General features: G+C 46.5%; 1 protein-coding gene across 1 annotated transcript in view; it reads left to right on the top strand.

Annotated features, from left to right (window-relative positions):
- The window catches only part of CLYBL (citrate lyase beta like), a 262,901-nt gene extending 262,130 nt beyond the window's left edge, over positions 1-771 (top strand). Inside the window, exon 11 of the transcript XR_003791722.1 lies at positions 750-771. The gene's annotated coding sequence lies outside the window, so the exon portion shown is untranslated. The remainder of the gene's footprint in view (positions 1-749) is intronic.
- Positions 772-12,000: the final 11,229 nt, after the last annotated feature.

Genomic DNA, 12,000 nt, shown 5'->3' with positions numbered 1-12,000 from the left:
CTCAATTGTTTGGATCTAATTACCTGGCCTGTATATTTTCTGCTTGGTGTCCCCAGCCTTTGAACCATTTCCAAAGCCAGAGCTTTATAGAAAGGGTCTTTGAGAACCCCTTTAGATAGAGTCTGTGATTCTATCCTTCTTTAGATGGATGTTTTTATCCGAGTTGCTGAATTTATCCATATAACTTTGCCTCCATTTCTTCATCGACATCCTTTCTTTGATTAATTATCTAAAGCAAGGGTTCTTATCCTGAGGTCCAGAAGTAGACTTGAGCACTTCCATGAATCCCTTGAAACTGTGAGTAAAATTCTATGTGTATGTACATAATGGTCCTTCAGGTGAGGGGTGAGGGCCCATAAATGTCATCAGATTCTCAAAGGGCTCCATGACCTCCATCTTGCAACGATGCAATCATGATGTTCACCAGACCAGAATTTCCCCCGGTCAATGTGCACGAACTGGTTCCAGGTGTGTGCTTGAGCCTCTGATCGCCTCAGCCCTTGGGCGACTGGACAGGACCAGGCATGGCTGGAGCTTCCAAGCTGCCCAGTCACTATAACAATATTATTTTCTCTGTGTGCCACAGTGGATAAAATGTTGGAAGCACTACAGTAAATTTTCACTTTTATCGCATCCACCATCTTTGTACTGTGCATCTCTTCCTTCAGCTCCATGGCCTTAATTATCCAGAGGGAAGCTTGGCACTGATTTGGCCACCTGTGGTATAATCTGCACTTCATATCCTTTAGCAGGAAAGAAAGTGGTGTGGTCGTCTCCTCTTCCTGAGAATGCTCCCTGGCACACACAGCTTGGAATTTGCTTTGCCGGCCATGTGGTGGTAAGTGAGACCAGCTCATTTCCCCGTTTCCTGGGCTATTCCTTTTGCTAATCCCACGCATCTGACCCTTTCCTGTAGTAGCTCGTATGCCAGTTCCCTAAATGGCTCCCAGCTTCATTACCAGTATTCCTCAAAAGCGCTCTCATGCAAAGATTCTTTCCAACCAAGAAAGACATTAAAGTCTTACACAGAATCCATATATAGCCAAATTCAAACTCAAACGTAACAAACAGGGCAGGCAAATTCCCATGACTCCTGGCTGACACAGAGCATCCCAAACTAGCGTGACTGTCCAAGCCTTCCCCTGCCTAGTCCAAAACACACAAAAGGCCTCATGTTCCAGACCGGACTAGCCATCCACGGTCAGTCTGGTCTCATTACCTAACGCTCAGATCACATTGTTTTACTATCACTAATTTCATAATTTCGGTAAACTAAGAAGTATGCCATTCACTTAGAATTAGTTTAGGATTCTGACTTTCATATGAATGACTTCAACAAAGTCTTGCAACTGTCTGCTGTACTTCACCTGACAATTTCAACATTTTGATCACCTAATTCTTAAATATTCTTCCAGCCCACCTCACATTCCTACTAGAGAATGAAACTATCACCTTCTTTTTACCAGTTAGCCAAGTTGACAGCCCAAAATGTCAACAACGGTTTCTAACATCTTCAAAACTTTCTTCCTCCCTTCTTACCTGAACTGCCTGATCTAGACACATCCCTCACCTATAACTTTCTTGTCAATACATAATTTCAAAAATACGTTACTTCTGAGAGGAAAGAAATTGCTGCTAATCCATAAGGAACTGTAAGTGCATGTTTCTTAAATATGTAAGTGTAATGTTACTGACGGGGAGGTTACGTAGGATAAAGTAAGGAATGTGAGATGGAGGATTCAGGGAGGGATGGGAAGAGTCCACACACTGTCACCATCACAGAGCCCCAGGTGTGCAGACTTCACTTTGCTACCCAAGGAAAGTCTCAAGCCCACAAAGAAGTCTTTTCTTAAAACCTACCACGTCTAATTCTAAAATAAATTAATTATTCTTAGAATATTTCCAACTATAGTTAGAAGGCTTCTCCCACCGGGTGCTCCTGGCCAGACTGTCACAGAGCGTTGTTCAAGAATGTTTATACCAATATGAGCTACTTCCTTCTTAATCAAACTGACAACCAGACTGAATTCAGGATCCCTTTACTTGAAGGCTATAATCCCTGGTAAATCCTTTAAGAAAGTAGTTGTATCACTTTTCTATGTATTTTAGAAACAGAGGGAAATAGTTGAATAAATGCCTGAAAATCACCAGCAGTCATTTAAAAACCTATTTTTTTAGACAATATCAGGAGTTACAAAAAACTCTGTGATGGATCCTGAAATAAAAGATATAGAAAATATCGCTTTTTCAAGAATAAAATAACGTGTAGATGTACAAAATGCAAAAAAATTTAATCTTGTTTTTAACATATTTGCTGAGTTTAAGAAAATGAGATGCTCTGCTCCCATCTGCAGCCATTATAACAGTAGATTTACTAGTTATTATTCACTAACCCTAAGTGTGCACTAGCTTTCGAAGGGAGACATGAATACACTTGGGGGTAAAACATACAGTATTTTTTGTTTACTCATGAGTTTAAAGTATAACATTTTAACATCTTTTCATTTTATTTTTGATCAATCTAAGAGCTAAAGCTGCTTTCACATATACTTCTGTTGTTCAACCACCTCTAAGTAAATAAGAAGTGCTTTCTACTTGATACTAACTTAATATGGTTTTTCAATGCAAGCCTTTCAAAGCTTCAAGACCATCAATTTGCAGATCCCCCAACAGTCCCGGGAAGGAGAAGCTATAGGGAAACATGTAACCCAACAGCTCTCACCTGAGATCCAGCATAACGAAGGGACCCCAGCTGGTGGCCTTTCATTTTCTCATATATTTCTCTCTTAAAACATAAATGCACAATAGGAAAATTAAGTAGAGAAACAATTCCATATACAGAATAGCACGGTGGGTTCTGGACTTTGACGCCTTTCAAACCCCAGTTATTTCGTGCTGTAGCCAAGTTGAGTGAGCTGGGTGTCACCTCCGCTTTGAAGCCTTCCCTGAGCCACCCCCCAACTGCCCCTGCCTGCCCCCACCCCGACCGTGGACGATCTGCATTATAACACTGGCACATTTAAACTGTCCATATCCATTGGCTTCTACGCCACACAACAGACTCCTAGAGAGTGGGGGGAGTGAGTGCCTCCATCACCTGTGTCCCCATCAACTGCCACAGCCACATGACAGAGAATATGCTCATAAATGTGGAAAGGACAAATACTTACATTCTCCAAAATCCTCGTTTTATTTTCTAAATCCCACTTGGCACATTTAGACTGAAGCTACTTGCCATCTAGAACAAGGATGAATCAAGCCTTTTAGATTTTCTAGTAAATTTTCAGGTGGTGAGAAACGCAGGTACTAAGACTCAAAGTGGAGGGAAGCTGGGAAGTAGAGACAGGTATGAGGGGTGCATTCAGGACAGGACAGAAAGAAGGTGAACGGGAGATTCCGAGGCTGGGGCTGCTGCCTCATCCCCCCAGTGTCTGCGCCTGTGCTTCTACGAACTGACCTCCAGTGGCTTGGCCTTCTGCCTTTCTGTGGTGCTCAAATACTGGCCCCCACCAAAACCCAAGAGTAAACCTTACACTCCCCCAAGAGGGATAAGGGAACAAAAAGAAACATCAAAACTCAATTTCCATCTTCATCTTTAGACAACACCCTAGTAATATAGTAAGTGCTGATTACGTGCCAGGTACTATGCTAAACGTTTTGTAAATCATGTCCTTTTTTTGGCATGCGGCTTGCAGGATCTTCGTTCCCCCACCAGGGATCGAACCCAGGCTCAAGGCAGTGAAAGCGCCGAGTCCTATCCACTGGACCACCAGGGAATTCCCAATCATGTCATTTTACTTTATTTATTTATTTATTTATCTATTTATTTATTTTTTTAGGGGGTCTTCGTTGCTGCGCGCGGGCTTTCTCTAGTTGCAGCAAGCCAGGGCTACTCTTCGGTGCGGTGCGCGGGCTTCTTATTGCGGTGGCTTCTCTTGTTGCGGAGCACGGGCTCTAGGTGCGCGGGCTTCAGTAGTTGTGGCTCGTGGGCTCTAGAGCGCAGGCTCAGTAGTTGTGGTACACGGGCTTAGTTGCTCTGTGGTGTGTGGGATCTTCCCGGACCAGGGCTCGAACCCATGTCCCCTGCATCGGCAGGCGGATTCTTAACCACTGCGCCACCAGGGAAGCCCAATCATGTCATTTTAATTCACACAACAATCTAACAAGTTAGTTCTTCTTGTTAATGCTTATCCCCATTTTATAGAAGAAAAAGCTGAGGCTTGAGGTTGCTAAGTAATTTGTCCAAGGTCCCAAAGCAGGAGAGATGCAGGTTCAGGATATGAAACTGTAGTGATTCACAGCCCGTGTCCATGAGAATTCTTTCCTGAACCTCAATCCTGGATGACACCATCTCGATTCTCTCCCTCACTGATGTTAAAGTTAACATTTAGGGGAAAGGAGAAAATGTTTGCTACAATCTGACCGCTGCTCACCTCTGAAAAAGAAGTGACAAAAGGCCAGATGTCAGCTCCAGGCCCCAATGTGTGTTAAAACGGTAAGAAAATCCCCACGTGACTGGATCACAATAGCCCATTCTAGAAAATTCTGAGACCTGAGGTTCAAAGCAGACTATTTCTGTTTTTAAACAACAGCTCCATTGGCCTGCTAGCTTCAAACCCTAGCATCTAATTTGTGATCCTGCGAAAGCCTGTTAGGAGGATTTCCATATAAAAGCATCCAGCACAATCAACTTCTGGCCTTTCCCACACACAGATCCGCAGGACCGGGCTGCCTCTCCAGCACGCCAGGGGCACTAGGTGTTTAATTTGGAATCTGATAGCTGCCTAAATTTTGAGGTATCCCGTAGGTGCCGCACACAAAGAATCCTCAATGGCCACTGGCAGAAATTCTTAGAAAAACAATCCTCCTGGTTGTCGGAATCACAACTACCACTTTCACTCCCCGCCTCCCTGTCATGGAAGAGGCTGTTGTGACTTGAATTACAGGGGCCCATGTGGACTACCTGCCGTCCAAATGCGCATGTGACAATGGACACTCCTTTGCTGGCCGGCGGTGTTATTTCAGACACTGTTGGACAGATGGGCTCCGTTCCGAGCAGGGGAAGAGCCACACCTCGGAGATGACGTGTTTTATAGGGCTGTCTCCTCGCCGCACACAGAGTATCGTCATCATTTTGCCAGGGCTGGGGCAGACATCCGAACATCAGCAGGACAGCTTCTCCCGCATCCTGTCTCCAGCCTCAGGGCCTGCATGCAATTTCGGGGATCCTGGTTGTCGGCTGGCCCCCCGCCCGCTCCTGTGGCTGCCATGTGTGGGGCATGTGCCTGGGCCTCGGCAGCTGTTGGAACACAGTAAATCCATTCATACTGACATATCCCAATGACTAACACGGGCTTAGTGAGGAAACAGAAGCGTTTGACAAGCAGAAACAACTGAATTACTTTTAGAGGGGTGAGGAAATGACACCCCCAAAGGGCTTGATCTTGCCATTTGGCTTGGATGGGGGGACTCACCATGGGAGGCCACCCGGATGTCACCCCAGCCACCTACCATCATTAATTCTGAGCGGAAGAGGAGCCCGGCCGGTGTTTCGGCAACAGGAATGAGAGGTCTAAAGAGATGGTTATTGGAGACCACGCTGGACATGAAGAAAATAAATCACTCAAACCCAAAGACTTAAAGTGAGAGGCAGTCTCACTTTGTAGTTTGGAATGTGGGCTTTGGAATCAGACAGAACTGGGGTTCAAATCCTGGTTCTGCCACTTATCTCGTGATGAGCCGTGAAACCACTAAGCCTCTGTTTCCTCGCTTGTAAAATGGGGTATGATAATGGCATTCCTAGCTAATGGAACTCTTTCAGGAATGAGTGAGACCATCGGATAAAACATTCAGTACGGTATGTGTGTGTATAAAGCCTGATGTACAATAAGCACTTAATTCACCGTTGGTAGTAATCATAATAGTACATTTCAATGAGAGGACAATGAACTTTGTGTTTGTCCACACATGCAGACAGGTAACAGGATTCACCTTGCGCTAACTGATGTAGCTCCTGAAGCAGCGTGGAATCCAAAGGAAGCTCGACGCTTACTGCTTCAAAACACACTTCGGGCTTCCCTGGTGGCGCAGTGGTTGAGAGTCCGCCTGCTAATGCAGGGGACACGGGTTCGTGCCCCGGTCCGGGAAGATCCCACATGCCACGGAGAGGCTGGGCCCGTGAGCCATGGCCACTGAGCCTGCGCGTCCGGAGCCTGTGCTCCACAAGGGGAGAGGCCGCAGCAGTGAGAGGCCCGCGTAACGCAAAAAAAAAAAAAAAAACACACTTCCTCATCAGGACCCCACCACCGCCACCTTCTGCAGAACCTGGATCATGAGGTGAGTTGGAGAACCATCTAGGGCCCCACCAGGCTTGGTGTTCTGAATCAGACCTCAGCAAACGCTGTCCTGCCTAATGTGGATCATTGTTAAGAACATGTCCCCACGTCACTGCCATAAACTATAGGGCAGTAATATGCATGGATCTTCACCCATGGCTTTTGGGATGTTTCAGCCCACGGAACCTACTGGACTGGATGTTATTAACAGGTACCATACAAATAGAGTACTCCAGGTTCCCTCAATGCTGCATCAAGTACACATGATTTTACTCCCCTGCGACAGCAGTTACCATAATCTCCACTCGTGGAGTGCGCCTACTGATGGTGTTCCTTTTGGACATCGTAAGTCCACCAGTCAGAACCCACCAGAGCCCCCATCTCGAGCCAGCAGAATAGGGGAGTATGTCTTGTTCACCCCAGCTGTCTACCCCAGGAAGCCGGCCAGGGAGGTCACGGACAGGGCAGTTTATAACCAACTCTGATGCAATGAAAACGGGAATTACCCATGATTAACATCTAGAAATAGGCTGGAGAGAATATGACAAGAAGAGAAACATAAATCTGATTATGCAAAAGGATGAAAGTGGAAAGCTTTGGAAGAATTCCGCTTGCTTCCAGGATGGCCTTCTCCCGTGACCTCCTCCTGCGGCCACGCCAGGGCGGGCTGTGTCCACAGCTTCCCCCAGCTCCCTAACCGCCAGCTCTAGCTGACTCTGCTCATCCTTTCCTGGTCCTGTCTCGGGCCTGTGGTCGGAGCATCAGGGTTGCTTTGGTTCTTCCTTCAAAGTTCATCACTAAAGAGGCATCTTGCTTCCCCTGCCATATTTTAGTTGAAGCTCATGTATTTTCTTAATGACGAAAGTATGAAAACTGATGTGGTTCAATGGTCCTCTCTCTCCCATCGTGACCCAGCAGACACCCAGTGCTTGCTCCCTTATGAGCCTCCTTGTCTCCTCCTCCTTCTCCACCACTGACACTCCTTATTTGCTCTGGCAGCTGTGTACCTGGGGAGCATTCGAGTCTTGCGCCGAACCAGCACAGAATCTACTGAACTGAACCTAGCGGCTCCAGGTTTCATTTTAGCCTTCCCCCTTCCATAGTTCTAACCCCCTTGACCCTTTACAGCCACTAATCAACGCCAACTGTTTGAAGATGCAGGACAGAAGAAATTCTGAAGGCTGCCGCTTCCTTATACCTCCCTGAGAGCCATCTTTGAGGATTTAAGGCAAGAGAATTATTGAAACACATTTCATTGATTTATTATTAATTGTCCCTTGGGTAAGCACAGAAAGTACCAAGCAGAGGAAGGCTGCATGACTTGTGGTCACTGAAACACTTTCAAGTGTCTGCCCAGATCCTGAATTTCTGCCATGAACAGGGGAACCAAAATGAGGAAACACAAGTTATAGAGATTAGACTCCAGGTGAAGAGGAAGGGGGTGTAGGAAGGAGGTGTGGGGTACAGCTTGCTGAGTAGTGGGAGCAGAGACCACGCAACTGAGGCAGCTGGCAGAGGAGGGAGGTGGAGGCTTGCTTTGGGAGCGAAGCCAAAGTCTACTGTCAGGGTGTGGGATCCAGAAAAATCCCACCGGTTAACATGAATAAATGCCCACCAGCAGAAAGACAAATACTGCTTCTGGTCCAAGAAACAGAGGCCTGAATGGCCAAGGAAAGTAGATTCCTATCTTCGGGCAAGGGCCCAGCGACACACCAGCTCAGAAACATGTCCCAAAGGAAGGGAGCATCATTACTGCCAGCTGAGCATCTCCGAACCCCCATCCATGGAGGAAACAAGACATGGGATGAGAAATAGGTGCGCGTGCGCACAAACGCACACACAAGAAAATAAGTGTTAGCCTGCTGCCTGATCGCACCCAAATAAGGCAGACGTGCCCCAACCAGATGTACCAGGCCTCTTCCAGAGAACTCATTTGTTGTGGGCTGATTTCTACTTCCTGGTGCAATTTACTTGGGAAAAGGGGCCTTTCATCGTTGATATTCTGTGAACTGGCCGGAACCAGATAGACAATAATGAACTTTACAAACCTGATTTTGCAGAATCTGAAAAACACCCCTTGACTGTCGGTCCTCAGTACTTCCTTTCTGCTCACCCAGAGTCTTCTATCTTTTATTGATTAGCACAAGCATCGCATGAGCCCCTTCTTAGGGCAAGGGACTAAATCCAACAAGAGGTACCATGTTGTTTTCATTCCCCAAGGATTTCACAGGTAAGTTCCACACTGTGCTGGGGGGTGAGGGGGGATTGTTTTTCTCAAAGGCAGAAAACAGTCCACATGCTTGTGGTTTTCTACTAACTCAACCTTTACTCACACTTTGCCTGATCTGTAACTCAAACTCAGTAAACAGGCCTTTTAGGGAACTTGTAAAACCTAGGATACTTTCAGACAATTGGATGAATGTGGAATAAATCAACTATTAGGGAATAAAAACGATTTGGTTGTTACGTGAGATATATGTGTCTTCAAGTAGTATCACTGATCCTCAGTCTCCTCTGAATACTAATTAAAAAAAAGACCCAGGGCTTCCCTGGTGGCGCAGTGGTTGAGAGTCCGCCTGCCGATGCAGGGGACACGGGTTCGTGCCCCGGTCCGGGAAGATCCCACGTGCCACGGAGCGGCTGGGCCCGTGAGCCATGGCCGCTGAGCCTGCGCGTCCGGAGCCTGTGCTCCGCAACGGGAGAGGCCACAACAGTGAGAGGCCCGCGTACCGCAAAAAAATAAATAAATAAATAAAGGGATCAAGATGGTAGATTTCATGTTATATGTTTTTTAATCACAATAAAATAAACGCAGATACTTAAACAATTACCAAGATGACCACAGCAAGTGTGGAAAAAGTGGAAACAAGAGTGGGACAGTTTTCTCTTTTGTTTTCATGGACAGTTTTGACAGCTATAAACTTCTACCAACAAAACTCAGGAGTACTTTCACAAGAAAGGAGTTCTGAAGGGTGATGTCACCAGCAAAGTCCCCATCAATCATGACAAGTGGTTTTGCTGATAGATGGCTACTGCCTGGCTCTCCCCAAACCACTGCCCTCCAGCATGGCTTCACTGTAGTTCCCAGTCAGAAATATCAGGGTTGGAGGGAGGAGAGGAAGGAGAGAAGGGGGCTGGCATTTACAGAAGACTGGTGCCAGCTGCTTTACAGAAGCTACTGCATTTAATACAAGTCAGTGAAGTGCCTATTTACTGTAGCCTTTTCATCAAGAGAAACTGAGGCTCAGAGAGAGCAAATACCTTGTCCAGGGTCACGTAATAAAGACCTGATTTGTCTGTTTCCAGAGCCCAGGCTTTTTCCACAACCGTTTTGCCCTTAATCTCTACAACTACAAAACCGAGAGCCAACCATCTAGAACCCTGAAGCAAAGTGTTTTGGTTTTTTTTCTGTGCCCCATTTGAGAGCTTAATTATAATATAACTAGAATTGGGCTGGAAAAGTGACCTCAGGTGTACTCCCTAGATCTGAGATCCACCTGCTGCCCAGGGGTACTGCGGAAATGGGTCACTGGTGTGCCACGACCCTGGGCATGTCCTCAGCCGTTGTCAGGTCAGTCAGGATGCAGCCTGGGACACAGGAGTGCATTTCAGATGGTGAGCAGCTTTGTCATTTACCTGCTTGTGTCATAAAACATCACTTCCTGTGAATGCCGTAAGTGAAAAAACTTGGGAAGCATTCTGCCTTGGATTTAGAAGCAAACTGCCTGGATTAAAATCCCAATTCCACCGCTTCATAGCCGCACAGCCTTACCTGTGTGTGCCTCAGGCTCCCATCTGTAAACTGGGAATGGAAATAGCACTTTCCTCACGGTGTAGTGAGAATCAAATAAGATAAAATATACAGAGCTGTCAGCGTACCATCTAGAAGTAATCACTCAGCAACAATTCGCTGAGCCGATGGGTACAGCCACACGCGCTCTGTGTGCCCCAACTCCAGGGCACCATTCACTCAGGCCGTAGTGTGAATAGCACCCCCTGGAGTTGTGCAACTGTGCATCCCTGACCGTTAGCTTTGCATTTTAATGACCGTCTTCCACAGTCAAGCTCCAGCTTACTCCCCTGCTTCATTATCTGCCACTAGCTCCCCAACCCCCATCCCATGGACCATCTTACCCTCAAACACAATGGTCCCATTTACAGCCCCTTGGATTTTCATCTGTGCTCCTTCTTCCTGGAATGTTCCCCTGCTCTCCCCTCTTTCCATTCTTACTCAACCTTTAAGACCCAGACTAAAAGAAGTCCCCTCCATTCTGAATTATCCTCTGATGCCCAGGCAGGGTTGCCCCACCGTCAGTATTCCCAGAGCACTTTGAAAATACTCTAGTAGAAAGATCACACAGTTCATCCGCATACAGGTCTCCCTTGCTGAGCTGTGAGCTCCCAGCGCTCAGATGGAATCTTCCTCTTCTTGGCATGGACTTGAGCAACGCGCCCTGCTCCTGTCCTGCAGCCACATCTACATCACACGTTCAGAAGACGAGGCTGAGAGGGACTCCGTATTGTCAAGGCAAGTGTGGGATGCAGCACGCAGACCAACTTCGGAATCCAGGAAATACCCTTGGCCGTGTCCGAGTGAGGCTCATGTCCCCTGAGGATGGCACTAAACGCAACAGAGGTAACGGGGCCTCCGAAGGAAGGCCTTGTGGCCTTAAAGTACCCGGTCCCCTGGCACAGGAGATGCCAGGCTGCCAGCAGTTACTTAGGATGGGCTTCGCTTGGTATATGAGAGTGAAAACCAGGAAATGCGGCCTAGTTTCTCTTTTGAAATCCCTCCCTTGGTTAGATTTGAATCTCATGTCTGTATGCTTTGTTTCAAACTAAATACCAAAAGTCTCTCGCTTCTGTTATCTCCCTGACAGTTCTTCAATATACTCTATTAAAAACTCTCCGGGGACAAAAAAAATGCACTTTCAAGTGGTGTTTAGAAACTTGCCACCCCTTGCCTTTCTTCATTTCTGAATCTTTTGGATGCTTCATAAACAAAGGAGAAAAGTGCTGCTTCTGTGATAAATACGTACACAGGATTCCTCTGTCTTACAGAGAAAACAGTACAGACCCAGCTGTTTCCCAATAGTCATAGGACTCATACCTAATGCCGACAGACTACCAAGCGTATTTGCACAAACTCTATCACACACAGCACATGGAATCTACAGGTGTGGCCGTGAAAGAAAACGGCATGTTCTCCTTGTCAAAATGCCCTCTCCTTGCCAGCCCCCTGCACCAAACTGAACAACCACAGGACCTGAATTTAACAGGTGATGTTTCCCTTTGTTCTTCTGGATGTTATGTATACTCAGGAGTAGCTCTCTCTGGGTTGTTCAAACATTTCATTTATTTATTTAGTATTTACTGAGTATCTACTATGTACCCCACATAGTCATGGATTAAAGAGATTCTTGCTTAGCTTCTGTGTTAGGATTTCTCAACCTTGGTACTGTTGCCATTTTGAGCCAGATAATTCTTTGTCATGAGGCTGTTCCATGCCTGGTAGGATGTTTAGCAGCATCCCTGGCCTCTACACATGGGATACCAGCAGCACCTCCACCCCCAGTCGTGACAACCAAAAATATCACCAGAAGTCAGTGAAAAGATTTAGGGGAGGAGAGAGGGACGAAAAGGTAGAGCACAGAGGATTTCTAGA

This window comes from Monodon monoceros, unplaced genomic scaffold (assembly GCF_005190385.1).
Source record: "Monodon monoceros isolate NGI ecotype Baffin Bay Population unplaced genomic scaffold, NGI_Narwhal_1 Super_Scaffold_8, whole genome shotgun sequence".
Lineage (NCBI taxonomy): Eukaryota > Metazoa > Chordata > Mammalia > Artiodactyla > Monodontidae > Monodon > Monodon monoceros.
This window is presented reverse-complemented; position numbering and strand designations above follow the sequence as displayed.